Source organism: Pongo abelii, chromosome 7, assembly GCF_028885655.2.
Source record: "Pongo abelii isolate AG06213 chromosome 7, NHGRI_mPonAbe1-v2.0_pri, whole genome shotgun sequence".
NCBI classification, from domain to species: Eukaryota; Metazoa; Chordata; class Mammalia; order Primates; family Hominidae; genus Pongo; species Pongo abelii.
The window spans coordinates 145,530,932-145,545,688 of NC_071992.2; positions in this window are offsets into that span (position 1 = coordinate 145,530,932).

Sequence of the window (14,757 nt, forward strand, 5' to 3'; positions counted from 1 at the left end):
TGCCAAAGGGTCCTTAAAAAAAAATAGTCAATATGGGCTTTTTTTTTTCCTTCCATTTTAAAAATCTTTATTCTGGCCTGTAACTGCAATGTGACGGCTGGAACTCCAGCAGCCATCTGGAAGTAGGCAGTGACTTTGGGCATGGAAGTCATGAGGTAGATTTGAATGATAGCCGGGTTCTTGTTTACAGGACAGCCACCAACCTACACTGAGACATTTACTTTCACACTTCTTTTTGCATGAAAGAGAAGCTTAAGGCTCATCTTCCAGTGCTATTACAATAACAGACATATTCAAAGGCTCTACACTTACCCTAATTGTAGCAGTCTAGATCATTAAGCCAAAGTCACCAAAATCCCTATGTGAAGAGAGGCCCCAAGCGACACCTGAGTTCATTACTAATAATATGAGAAAAGTTGACCCAAACCTGTGAGTACTAATCTGAAGTCTCTCCTGAAGTGTCTAAACTTTTAAACAGAGATTTAATCACCTGGCAACCTGTTTTATTAACAATTATATATATACTGTTTACCACATCCCAAGTACTGCTCTAAGCACTTAAAAACTATTGACACATACAGACCAGGCACGGGGGCTCACACCTGTAATCTCAGCAGTTAGGTAGGCTGAGGCTTGTGGATCATTTAAGTCCAGGAGTTTAAGGCCAGCCTGGCCAACAGGGCAAAATCCCATCTCTACTAATAACACAAAAATTGGCCAGGTGTGGTGATGCACATCTGTAATCCCAGCTACTCAGGAGGCTGAGGCAGAAGAATTGCTTGAACCCGGGAGGTGGATGTTGCAGTGAGCTGAGATTGCACCACTGCCCTCTAGCCTGGGTGACAGAGTGAGACTTCTTCTCAAAAAATACATGTGACAGATAGAATTGGCATAACAACCCTCTAAGTTTTGGGCATGATTATTGACACCATTATTCAAGTGAAGATACTGAGGTGAAGACAGGTTAAATAACTTCCTCCAGCTCACATAGTCAGCAAATGAAAATTCAAAGTTCAAAATTGGGCTGGACAGTCTGGCTCTGGAGTTGATGCTCTGACCCACTCTTCTATGCTACCTTCTTGTTTTAACAGGAGGGAATCTTGTCACTAAGTTGGCTTAGATGCCCTCTGCTGACTCAATTCCATCCCCTGATGGCTTCCTCTCCCACTTTTCCCATGAAAATTTGTTTGTATTTTAAAAACTGGGCTTTTACAAAGATTTAGAGGTGGCTGCCACCATTTCTCAGACAACCTTGAGGAACTGGTTTTCACAATGCTCCTATCATTCAGAGGCACAGTTAATGTTAACTGTTAATGAGAAAAAAGATCAATACCAACAGCAGAAACACCAGCTAGCCAAGATCAACACGATGTGGCCAAGCCTTCTTCTCCCAGGTGCCCCAAGATCTTTGAGTATCATTAGGCAAATGTGAACAAGCATGAACACGGAGATAAAGAGAGTCCCCATTTCTTGAATACCTGCTACATGCAAGGTGCTTTTACATAAAGTACTTTTACATCTTCATCTCTAATCCTCAGAGAAATCTTATGAAGTAAGTATTATTATTTTATTTTTATAGTTGACAGGACTTAATGCAGGGTTCAACAACCTTGGGATTGGAGCCTAGGTCTGAAATCTCAGTTTCTTTCCATTACCACATACTACCTGTATGTACCATGAGATCAAAACAAAACTATGCTACAATAACAGTCTTATATCCTTGTTTCTTTCTTTTCTTTTCTTTTATTTATTTATTTTTTTTTTTTTTGAGATGAAGTGTCACTCTTGTTACCCAGGCTGGAGTACATTGGTGCGATCTTGGCTCACTGCAACCTCCGCCTCCAGGGTTCAAGCGACTCTCGTGCCTCAGCCTCCTGAGTAGCTGGGATTACAGGCATGTGCCACAACGCCCGGCTAATTTTTTGTATTTTTAATAGAGGTGGGGTTTCACCGCGTTGGCCAGGCTGGTCGTGAACTCCTGACCTCAGGTGATCCACCCGCCTTGGCCTCCCAAAGTGCTGGGATTACAGGCATGAGCCACCGTGCCCGGCCCATCTTTGTTTCTTTATTACAAAAACACTAAAACACAAAAAGGCATTAAGAAAAATGGAATGCAAACTCTTTTGCATCCATAACTCAACTTGGGAAATTTAAAAAGCAAATCACCAATCATTGTAGCTCTCCCTGATCACAATATGCTTCTTCCCGGAGGCATAATTTCTTTTCAGCACATCTGCTATGAAGTATCCTTCTTTGTATATTGGATCACAGCGACTGTTTGAATCATCCCCTTCTTGTCCACCCAGCTCTCATTGTAAATGTTGAAACTGAGGCCCAAAGAGGAAAAATGGCTTTGCAAGTTCAAACAATACTATTATCCAGGTTTGGGAGCCCAGTTTCAGTGCTTCCTTATATCATGCTGCCCTTGTAAAAATGAAACACTCCTTTGCTACAAGTATCTATTTTTATTTGTTTTCCTAAACAATGGAATCATAGCAATTGAATTCGTTTGGAAATGATGGAAGAAAAGTATAAATTTAACTTGAGTTCATCTATGCCTAATGCATCAGAAATTATAAATTATCTTCTAAGAGTAAACTGAAAAGTGTTCCAACCTTACTTAGCAACTAGGAATTAGAGGGAACACATAGGCAGGCCATGGAAGAAACCCTATTTTTCCTCTTTTCAAATGGAACCCCTCAGGTCCCCAACATTCCTAATACTGAGGGATGAGTTTGTACTTGACAAATGACTGCCTGGATGAGAGGCCCCCATTCATTACCCAAATCCACTCTGTACCCTCAAGAATGGGCCCTGGTGAAAAGTGCTTAGAAATAGTTTGCGCTGAAGCAGGGCCCTTCTGATTCCATTTATCAGTGGTAGCAGTGGTGGCTTTTGAAGTGGCTTCCTTCAACCTTGGCAGAAGCTCAGAGTGCCACCAGCGTAGGAAGAACTGCAACCCACAGGCTCCATGAGGCTTCTCAAGGCATGGGGTAGGTGGAGGGAGCACCTCACAGCTGGAGTGGGGTTTTGCTGAAGACAAGACTTAACCAAGGAAAAAGAGAATAGAGACCCACTGACTCATGGCTTTGGCCACTTCCAAGTTATTAGGAATTTCCTGGACCGGGGATTACACACAGAGTTTTTCCTTCTGGGATAAAATAAGTCATTGGGGCCTTTTTCTTAAACAAGAAGGGAGAAAGAGATTCACTGCCATGATGTTTTAGGGACATTATCCATACAAGCTTTGTGTATTTACCATTAACCCCTTCAGATCCATTTTCACCCTTCTTCACCCAACTGTGCTGCCCACGAACCTGACGTTTTAGAGGCCGTATCCGTGAGCCCTTGCCACTGGGCTGCCAGTTGGCTTTGGCCAGATGGAGGCACTAGTAAGACATAGGAAGAGCCGGAGCAGAGTCAGGTCACGGTACTTATTCCTGCAGCCCTCTTTCTGCCAGCACGCCATGGGTCTACTGAGTGCCTGTCCAGTGGTCAAGTCACTAATAAGCAGTTCTCTCCATGGGACAACACTTTCCTCTAAGTCTAAGAGTAGCAGTCAGAGTGGCAGGATGGGCACATGACCGATGCCAGGCCAGTCAGATTATTTTCCTCAGGAATTTGAATCTTAAACCAATGAGACAGAACTGAAGAAGAAGTCAGAGCCCGTTGACACCTGTGTTGAAGCCTTGAACTAAACAACGTTCAATGTCTCCTAATAGATTCCCAGGGATACCTCGGTTTCCTTGTTTCTATTGGTTTTATTTTGTTTTGTTTTGAGACAAAGTTTTGCTTTTGTCGCCCAGGCTGGAGTGCAATGGCATGATCTTGGCTCACTGCAACTTCCGCCTCCCAGGTTCAAGCAATTCTCCTGCCTCAGCCTCCCGAGTGGCTGGAACTACAAGCGCCCACCAACACACCCGGCTAATTTTTTGTATGTTTGGTAGAGATGGGGTTTCACCATATTGGCCAGGCTGGTCTTGAACTCCTGATCTTGTGATCCACCCGCCTCGGCCTCCAAAAGTGCTGGGTTTACAGGCGTGAGCCACCATGCCTGGCCTGTTGTATTCTTTTTCAAGTTCTGGTTCTTCAGTGATTCCTTTAACTGTGATTCATGCACGTTCAAGTGAAAAGGAAGCTATAACTGAAGAAACTGAAGCTCAGAGCATTGTAGTAATTTGTCCAAGGCCACATAGCTAATAAGTTAAAAAACATGAGATTCAAATTCAGGTTCATTTCCAAAACACCACACTGCTTAGATGGAGGCAGATTTTAGTAGTTTATAACTTGTATAAAGAGAATGGAGGCAGGCAATCTAATTGTTAAAAGCGAGTGGGCAAGTGGATGACATCTGCCAAGTACCTGGACAAAGGGAATACAGCATAGAGAGAAATGTAGAACCAATAAAATTATATTTTATACATTATGTGACCTCCAGAAGATCAATTGATGATCTAATTCTAATTGTGATCTAATTCTAATTGTGAAAAAACAAGCTCAAGACTCAAAATTTTGTCCATCAGCTTTTTTTCTATTGCACCGATATTTCTCAAAAAGGATGCTCCTGGCATCAGGAGTGTGTTCATGGGACAATTCTTTACTTTGTAGGTTGTTCATCATCCTTTGCTCTTTCCTCCTTTATTCTAGTGGTACTATCCTCAAATCCTTGAGATAATCACAAAATTATTACCCCTGGTTGAGAACCTCAAAACCACACATATCTATTAATATATTTTTCTATCCATTTCTCTCCTTGAATCCCTACATCCATCCTTTTTGCTTTCTAAACATATTGGGAAATATCTTTGTTGCTGTTTTTGAGAGGCAATAGATGGTGACAGCTAGCAGAGGATTGGATGTGTGGTCCTATATGAGGAAATACTGGTACCTGAAGATGCAGAGTCTTCTAACCTCTGTTAGCTGCCTTGTGAGACATCAGTGATAATGAGTCATAATTCCAGAGACCTAATTGGCACCTGGGACTTACCGCAAAATGCTCTAATTTGTTTGAAATTTAAATGCATATGTTGATAGCATCATATAATGTAAGAGTTTAGTTAGTAAACAGATATTTATTGAGCATATACTATATACCTAGCACTGTCCTAGTTACTGTGAATACAGTGGTGTCTTGGTTCATTCAGGCTGCTACAACAAAAATATCATAGACTGGGTAATTTGTAAAAAACAAAAATTTATTTCTCACAGTTCTGGTGGCTGGAAAGTCCAAGATCAAGGCACCAGGAGATTCAGTGTCCTGTGAGGGTGTGTCTGCTACATGGATAGTACCTTCTTGCTACATCCACACATGGTGGATGATTATATTATTTATAAAATAATAAACATCGTACTATGATTTAAAATTAACTGGCAGATTTTCAACAAATGGTGCTGAGACGACTGGATATCCATATTCAAAAGAGTAAAGCCAGACCTCTACTTCACACCATATACAGAAATTAGTTCAAAATGATAAGGCACCTAAATTTTAAAAGCCGAAACAATAAAACTCTTGGAAGAACACATAGAAGAAAATCTTTTGGACTTTGGGTTAGGAAACGGTTTCTTATATATGACATCAAAAGTACAAGCAAGCAAAAAATGATTAATTGGGCTTCATCCAAAGTAAACGCATCTGCACCTCAAAGTAGACATGGAGAAAGTGAAAAGACAACCCACAGAATGGGAAAGAATACTTGGAAAACATGTACCTGATAACGGGCTTATATCCAGAATACATAAAGAGCTGTTACATGTAGGTCATATTTTACTTGCTTCAATTTGTATTTCTTCCCTCTCTAAGAGTTTACAGTGCGTGATCTTGGCTCACTGTAACATCCACCTCCCGGGTTCAAGTAATTCTTGTGCCTCAGCTTCCCTAGTAGCTAGGATTACAGGCACATACCACCAGGCCAGGCTAATTTTTGTAGAGATGAGATTTCACTATGTCGTCCAGGCTGATCTCAAACTCCTGAGCTCAAGTGATCCACCTGCCTCAGCTTCCCAAAGTGCTGAGATGACGGGCATGAGCCACCATGCCCAGGCTGGGAGCCACTTTTAAAGGCCAGGCAGTGGGTCCGGCATGTAATCCCAGCACTTTGAGAGGCCAAAGTGAGTGGACTGCTTGAGCCCAGGAATTCGAGACCAGCTTGGGCAACATGACAAAACATCATCTTTATAAAAAATACAAAAATTAGAGGGCATGGTGGCATGTGCCTGTAGTCCTAGCTACTTGGGAGGCTGAGGTGGGAGGGTGGCTTGAGCTCAGGAGGCAGAGGTTGCAGTGAGCCGAAATCATGCGCTGTACTCCAGCCTGGGCGACAGAGCCAGACCCTGTCTCAAAAAAATAGAATAAATAAAATAAAATAATAAAATGGACAAATAATTTAAATAAGCATTTCTCCAAAGAAGATATACAAATGACCAGTAAGTGTAATATATGAAAAGATAGTTAACAATATTATTGATTAGGAAAATACAATTCAAAACTACTATTAAATACTTCCTCACACCTAGTAAGATGATGATAATTTTGACCCAGCAATCCCATTACTGGGTATATACCCAAAGGATTATAAATCATGCTGCTATAAAGACACATGCGCACGTATGTTTATTGCGGCACTATTCACAATAGCAAAGACCTGGAACCAACCCAGGTGTCCAACAGTGATAGATTGGATTAAGAAAATGTGGCACATATACACCATGGAATACTATACAGCCATAAAAAATGATGAGTTCATGTCCTTTGTTAGGGACATGGATGAAGCTGGAAACCATCATTCTCAGCAAACTATCGAAAGGACTAAAAACCAAACACCACATGTTCTCACTCATAGGTGGGAATTGAACAATGAGAACACATGGACACAGGAAGGGGAACATCACACACGGGGGCCTGTTGTGGGGTGGGGGGAGGGGGGAGGGATAGCATTAGGAGATATACCTAATGTTAAATAACGAGTTAATGGGTGCAGCACACCAACATGGCACATGTATACATATGTAACAAACCTGCACGTTGTGCACCTGTACCCTAAAACTTAAAGTATAATTTAAAAATAAAATAAAAAATGGAAAACAGGTCTGGGCGTGGTGGCTCAAGCCTGTAATCCCAGCACTTTGGGAGGCCAAGGCGGGCAGATTGCCTGAGCTTGGGAGTTCGAGACCATCTGGCCAACATAGCGAAACCCTGTCTCTACTAAAAATACAAAAATTAGGCTGGTGTGGTAGCGGGAGCCTATAATCCCAGCTACATGGGAGGCTGAGGCAGGAGAATTGCTTGAACCCAGGAGGTGGAGGTTGCAGTGAGCTGAGATTGCGCCACTGTACTCCAGCCTGGGTGACAGAGCGAGACTTCATCTCAAAAAAAAAAAAAAAACCAGTAAGTGTTGGTAAGGATGTACAGAAAGTGGACCTGTCATACAGTGCTGCAGAAATGTAAAATGGTGTAACTGCCTTGAAAAAGAGTTTGAAGAGTCCTCACAAAGTTAAACGTAGAATTACCCTATGACCCAGAAACTCTACTCCTCGCCGTGTACCCCAAAATGAAAACATATTCCCACACCAAAATTATACACAAACTCTCATAGCATCATTATTCATGATAGCCAAAAGTCCATCAACAAATGAATTGATGAACAAATTATGGTATGCACATACAATGAAGTATTATTCAGCCACAGAAAAGAATAGAACTGACACATGCTACTACTTTGATGAATTTTGAAAACATTATGTTAAGTGAATGAAGTTAGTCACAAAAGACAATATATCGTATGATTCCATTTATATGACATACCCAGAATAGGCAACTCCATAGAGACAGAAGGTAGATTGGTGGTTGCCAGGCACTGGGGAAAGGGGAATAGTAAATGAGCTAATTGATATGGGGCTTCTGAAAATGTTCTAAACTTCAATAAGATTGATAGTTGCACAACTCTTTGAATACACTAAAAAGTACTGAGAGGATACATTTTAAAGGGTAAATTTTATGGAAGATCAATTGTATCTCAGTAAATGCTATTACAGAATACATAGTTGGTGGGTGCATAGATTAGCCCAGTCTCTATCATTGCGGCCATGATGCTCAATGATATATGTGATTGGAGAGTTTAGTAGTGAAAATGGTTTTCATTTTAAATGTGCACGTAGGGATGTGAATGTTTTTTAGAAAATCTGAAGCAAAAGGCCTAGAATACAGAATGGAACGGTTGAGGAGAAGCTCTGGAGCCAGAGAGCTTGGATTCATATCATAATATCACCACTTCCTAACTACACAATCTCAGACAATTTATTTAACCTTGTCAAATTCCAGGTTCCTTATCAGTAAACAGAGTAAGATCGCGCTTACCTTGTATGTGTGCACGTGTGCATGTGCGTGTGCGTGTACCTGGTACCTGAAGATGCAGGTATTAAATGTGTTTATTAAATGAAACAATGCTCACATTGTTCTGTTTACGTTAGCAGCTATTATTGTTTTCATGGTCATTGTTACTTTCACAATAGCCTCTGGACTTAGCCTGAGTCATGGAGGGGTGACCAGAGGCAAGGGCCTGTCTCCCTTCCTGTTTCCATTTGACAGATTGCTGGTCTCTGCTACTTAATTTGCTCTCTGAATTCCAGTTTCTGGAACTAGCTCCTCATCCCTGCACCTCTCCAACAAAGTCACCAGGGATTGCTTTGCTTTGCGGATGAACCTGCATAGAAAGAAGGAAGGATGAGACCAACTAAGTCTCGTTTCCACCCCCATGTTCTCTTTCTCTCCTCTGTTCCCAAAGATGGGTCTCATCATAAGTATTGCAAGAATCTGCTTTATCTCCCATGTAACCTTCCAGGATATGTCAAGATATATCTTTCTGGTAAATATCTGACCTACACCAAACCATGTGATGATTCAGTTGAAACAGTTCTGTCCTACTCTGGGAAGAATGAAGCCCTGGATGAGGAGCGAAATGCAGCGGTGTGAGGATCATCCTTGAGATCCTGGAAAGATGAATGAGTACTAACTGTGTCTCAGAAATGGTCACACCACCCACCACCAGTGCTTTGTGCCCAGACCCTTGAGCCACCAGCCACCCTTGCTGCTCACCACCCCTTCCCTGTGGGAGCTGGTTACCAAGCTGCAAAAGCACCCCTCCAATGAAGGGGTTCCCTCTGGTTGCGGGGCTGGAGAAAAGGGTAAGTGGGTAGTCCACCTCCTGTCTCTAGTCTCTGAGATCATTTCCTATAATATGAATGTGAAACTTTTGTTCATTGAGCACTTAAGAATGAGCAAATCACAGACAAACAGACAAATGTCTATATAAGGGAAGCCTGTATCTGAGACATGGGTAAAAACACTGCTCATGAAAATCTGGGGTGATTTCTCCAAAGAGACAGCAGTGAAGCTGCTAGGACACCCCCCTTCCCACAGCTGAGAATTAGCATTCCCATTTGGCCTCCCATATGTCAGACATTTTCGATGAATAAACTAATTTAACCTAGACAGCCTGAACCCCACACTGTGTCAAAATTCTTTCCACCTCACATACATTTTAATTAACATGGAGCTGCCCGGAAAGTATTTAAGGAAGGATGTAGGGACTTGGCAGAAATATTACTTGGCTGGGAAGAAGGAATGGGATTTACAAACTGTTTTTGAGGGTACAGCCTCTTAGTAGATCATGACTGTAAGCACACAGCCTGGCAGGTTTCATAGTCAAGGTTTACCGTTAGATGGGCAAACATTTCTTGAACACCTTCACTATGCCACATTCTAGAAATGCCTCACTGAACAGGCCCCATTTGTCTTGTCCTTGGCCTTCAATGCATCAGTCTTCAAGGCAAGAAGTCCTAAATTCACTGCCTTGTTTGCCATGCTGAGACCTCACAGAGCCCAGAATGACCCTTGCCCTATCTGTTATCACATCTGTCGTTATCCATCATACACATCTAGCCAGAAAAGGAGGGATTAGGGAATGCATGATTGTGATACGACAAAGCCAGAAGAGCCTGTAAGACCCTGAAGATAATTCAGAGACTGTAATGTGATAAAGAAAAAAAATCAAACACAATTTTAGAGAGAAAGCGAGGGGGAGAGAGAGAACACATTAAAGAATGGCTTTAGAGAGGGCTTTTTTTCATTGGGAAAACTTATAAAGAAGGATTTGGCAAGCAGGCATTGATGCTTCTTTTTCCTACATCTGTTTTCTTCCCTCGGCTTCCTGACGTTAGCCCTGCGATTGCTCCATGTAATGCCTAGATCCGAGTTAGAGAGCCCGGTATGTAAAGAAAACACACCAAGCAGGATATTAGCCAAAGATGCTGGCAGGATCAGAGAGCCCAGCCTTTAGAGAGTATAGGCCCACATTCTGTAGCCAAAGAAGTTAATTTCAATCACCCAGCATGTGCAAAGTCCATAGACTTCCATTTTCAGAACACGACCTCCTTGTTGAAACAGTTCCTCAATTTAAAACCAATTAGCTATTGTTTCTAAGAGCTCCCCCCTGTGAAATGGTAACCATGTATTGAGCACCCGGAATTTTGCAGGATTCTCTACATACCTTATTTAATGTAACTGTCACAGCACACCTGAAAGGGTGGTGTTAGAAAACTTTGTTACTGATGAAGCAATCAAGGTTCCAAGAAACTATGGAAACTGTCCCAAGCCAGTCAGCTGAGAAGTAAAGCCATAATTCAACTCAAGTGTGTAATGTAAAAACCCTGACTTTTTCTTAGAAAAATCCACCCTTTCTCTCATGATATATTAAAACACAATGCGTAATTCTACATAATAAAAACTGAAAAAAAAAGCTTCCATGTTTATCCTGCACCATAAAAGGGGGATATAGTCAACAGTATTAGCTGTATGTCTTTTAGATAGATCTCTTGATCTATAGGTAGATGTTTGGATAGACAGAATGAGAGATGATAGAATTTTTGCATTTTTAAATTATTTTAAGAATTTTTCATACAAATACATAATACATTATTCATAGAAAGAATAGAAAATATATATTTTTTAGAGAAGAGAAAAGACCATAAAAAAAGAGCAAAGGAAACAACCCTACCAGCATTGGCGAGTGCATCTTTCCCTCCCATCTCACTCATCGGTGTTTCCGTAAGTGGAATTTCTGGATGAGAGGACGTGGACGTTCTGAGCCTTTCTGATACCTATCACCAAATCGCCTTCAGAAAACATCACAGAAATATGAACTCTAATGTTGATTTTTAGCTCGGTTTTCACTTAATTTGCATTTTGATCACTAGACAGTATGAATGCTTTAGCTGATTATTGTGTTTATTTTGTATTATTTATGTATCTATTTAACTGTCTTTGGATATGTTTTTCTACTGATTTGTAAGTATACTTCATATATGCAGGATATGATTTTTCTAACCCATCTGCTGCTATTTACCATTTGCCACAAAGTAATATGATGAGCAAAAATGCCATCATATTTTAATATTTACACATTAATGCCATTTTTAATATTTACATATTAATGCCATTTTTAATGCTTAGTATCTTAAGTACGTTTATCTTTAATATTATTTAAGCCTTTATCATTTCATTATTTTTTGCTTAAACATTTGATATACCTAAAATGTATTTTGGTATATGATAGCTGTGCTCCAATATTTTCCCCAGTTGCCGGTTTTGAAATACGTTGTCACTGCGAATAGGAGATGTAGAAGAGGAAATGGGATACGTAAATCTTCTCAGGAAATTTACTAATCTTCAGGGAGATAATAAAACTATAAAATAGTGTATTTTCATAATTATGGTAATTGTGAAATATTCACAAAGGTCAAATGAATACAGCAACTTTGGGGGAGAGTGAGATTTTTCAGAGAATGAGTAGAATCTGGCAAAGGGAAGTGAAGAAAGGGCATGTCAGACAGAATCCCACAGGCAGTGGCAGGACGGAGAAGCCCACGGAGACCATATTGAGTTGTGGTGTTGAGTTGAACGGGAGTAGAAAATGAGGCTAACCAAGGGTTATGTAATCCAGGTGGTGAGCAACTAATCTAGTTTCTTTCTACAGTTGTAATCAGTTTGCAACAAAATTTGACTGTGTTTTAAAAGGTAATATTAGATTAGTCCAAACATTGTTCTAAACCAGGGAAAACTAAAAGGAGAGTCAATTCTGAACTAGGTGCCAAAAATGTGTATAATTCATTCCTATTTTCATTTGTTCCTTCCTTCATCAATTCCATCAGTGTTTAAGACACTAAACATTTTTATTCTTTTATTGAACAAATATTTTCTGAGTCTGTGTGATGTGCCAGGCATTTTGCAAAGGGATATAAAGACAAACTTGATCTCTGTCCTGGGGGACACTCATAAAACAAAGGAGGAGACAAAAGCATAACACCGTTCAACTGGCTGAATGCTCTGCTCTCCTGGAGTGTAAATCGGGTTGTGAGAGCACAAGAAGAAAACGGGAGATTTGGGCTTCTCCAGAAAGTCAGCGGCATTGAACTGATCTCTGGAGCTCGAGTAGTAGTTTATCAGTTTGAGAAGGTGGATGAACAAGATGTGGAATATAAGGACAAAATGGTCTCATGAAGCCATAGGGGGATTGGTATGTATTGGGGTGATCATCAGGGAAGCCCTCATTGTATATCCCTTTCCCGTCAAAGTTGACTCTTTACTATAGCCATTCAGTTCACTTTTATCCCTTGTTCTTTATCAGCACATGCTTGGAGCCACTGATCAGACAGATGGAAATCCATCAGCTGGATATCTCCCAGGCATCTATGCTATAAGGAACCTAATCATGATAGATGACATGTATTGAACACTTATTATGTGCCAGACACTGTTACAACCATTTCTACTCATTATATCTACATAACACCTTCTTACTTTGCAGCTGAGGAAACTGAGGCCCAGAGCTGTTAAAGGAATTGCCCAAAACACCTGGGTACCAAACAATGAGACTACTATATAGTAATTCAAACTTATGCATCCAGGCCCCAGAGCCTGTGCTATTGAATCTTCAATCCCATCTTGCCTTCAGGTTGCTGGAATTAGGAAGAGAAATTGCAACTCTTGACTCCAGTACCTTAACATGGACAGTCATTCTCCTAGAGCACCCACATTAACTTGGTAGAGAATACAGAAACATGAAAATAATCACAGAACAATTAACAGCTCAGTTTTCTAGTTTTTAAACATCATGCAGAGGTTCAGACAAAGAAGTTACCATTTTAATTTTTTTCTTTTTGGTCAAATAGGCTGAGTTTATAGTTAGTTAAATAATATATCATCCTGTTGATTGGGTTGATTTTTCCACTCCACTTACTTCAAAATGAGTAAGCAGGATTTTATCTAAGATGCAGAATAAAATTATTTCACTTTCAGTAAAGCTTCCATAATTATTACTTATGTAAAATTGCATATTTTAGATGAGACCTCAGAGGTTGTTTAAGGCATCTCCTCATTATGGAGCTGGGGAAGTAGAGGGTGCCCAGGAGGTGTATCAGTGAGACAGATCCAACCTTCCCAGTGTCCTCCTCCACAGTCATTCCCACAGCACTCATAATTCAGTTAAATGCAGTGGCCGTCTGTTGGATCATTGCTACATAAATCCTTGCCTAGAACAGGATCTGTTTGACCCCACCTAGATAAAAGTATTATAAGGGTAAGCAATGAGAAATAGAATCAGAATGGCCTGTGGTACTCCTGATTAGGAGGATGGCCTAACACTGACTCTCCCATGTGGGGGTCAGTTATTTAACCTCTGCATGATTTTGCATCACCATTTAGAGGTGAATTCCTAAATCAATGGCTGGTGGACTCTAACCAGCCCTATAATGTGGTTTGCTTAGCTGTCAACATTTTGAATGAATGAATGAATGATGAATGAACAATATAAATTCAGAGATTTCTGTACAATTTTATCTTTTTCAAATTCATGTTAAAAGCTAGAAGACCTAGCAATAGTCCACATTCCTGCATGGCAAGTATTTACTGCAGCTGACTTGAAGCTACACAATTAGATGGGACATGTTCTTTCCCTAGGAGTGTGGCCTATTTCATTCAAGTTATCTGTCTGGCCTCAGCTGGGATTTGTTTTTTGAACACTAGTTAAGATCATTGGGAAGAAGGATACCTAATTTTCACACACTCTACAACAGTTTTTAATGGCCATATCCTAAATTATAATTTAATTGAAGCTAATGATGGAACTACGGTTAATTCATGCAGCAAGTGTTGGACATCCAGCATGTATGTTTGTTTCTATTCATGATTCTGTTTTGTCTTTTATTTTCAAACATAAATCAATACCCTTCAAAAAGGTTTCTGTATCAATCAATGAGATTAATGCAAGCAATTGTATATGAACTATCTAGTTCCCTGAGGTGAAATTCAAATACTCCTGCAAAGGCCAAAGAATGCTCATGTTTCCCAATGTTAATAATCAGAAAAGCAACCATTAACTAACTGATTAACAACGCAACTGGAAGAGCTTCTGGATTTAAGGCAGACCCAACATAATTAAATGTTTTCCTGAGCTGGAGAAAAACAAACATATGACTTGTCAAATTAAGTTTATAGTTAGGATATTGGTATCATTTGTGTATTTTTGAAGCCAAGCTTCTTTTAATTAAATATAATAAACATTTCAAGAAAAATTTACATGAAAAGTTTATCACATTTGGCCACCTGGCAAAATCTTATCATTTGTCAAAGTCCACATCAAGCAGCTTCTGTGAAGTCTTTAAACAAAACTCCAGCTCTCCTTGGAGCTCCCTGTGATGATC